Source organism: Kryptolebias marmoratus, linkage group LG22, assembly GCF_001649575.2.
Source record: "Kryptolebias marmoratus isolate JLee-2015 linkage group LG22, ASM164957v2, whole genome shotgun sequence".
Lineage (NCBI taxonomy): Eukaryota > Metazoa > Chordata > Actinopteri > Cyprinodontiformes > Rivulidae > Kryptolebias > Kryptolebias marmoratus.
Genome location: NC_051451.1, coordinates 21,445,584 through 21,446,463, shown reverse-complemented (window position 1 = coordinate 21,446,463; position 880 = coordinate 21,445,584).

Genomic DNA, 880 nt, shown 5'->3' with positions numbered 1-880 from the left:
CTTTGGTTGTCTCTATGGATAAAGGGGGAAATCCTTTATTATTTTCTGCGTAGCTTATTGGGCCTTGCGTGGAGTTGAAATGAATATAACCAGGACACCACAGCCTTTTCCATATCAGTGACAAAAACATTATGTAAGCAAATGATGTATAACCACAGTGGTATCAACACAGCAGAGCAGATAAGTAAAACAAAAGCAGTCCTGTGAAAGAATATTTGAAGACAGGCTAAGCATTAACATATTAATTATAATTTTTTTAAAGGTAAAAATTGGTCTGAGAAATACATTTTGATGGCTGTTTCATATAAAATTAAATCTTTTTGGCAAATGTGAGCATCATTCAAATTATATGTAACAATACATTTCATCTCATACATTTTAAATTGAATATTTTACATTTAATACTGAAGAATGTTGTAATATATCAGAGACCCCTAAAGTGGATGCAGTGGAACATTTCTTTAATTTATTATTATTATTATTATTCAGTAGTAGTAGTAATAGTAGTAGTGGTAGTATGACATTTTAATAAAGTCTTTAAAGTGGCTTAGTTACAAAAATAAAAAAGAATTCCTGACACCGAAACACAGCCTTTTCTTTCTGTGAACAGGTATTAGTACCTGTATGAGTATTTATGCTGGTACATTAGACAAAACAAAACGATGCATTTGTTCTTAATTTTCCATTTAATTGTCAAATGATGGCATCACTGCGTGAAATGGGATTTGTTTGAAGCTTTTATTCAGAATGGCTAAAAGGATCAGATGGAACCTCCAAAAAAACACTTTAAAAAGATAAAAGCTGCACAAAAAATACTCTTGCAAACTTATATGGCAGAAGCTGCAGAAGTTAATGTAATACTATGTAATCCAATACTAAG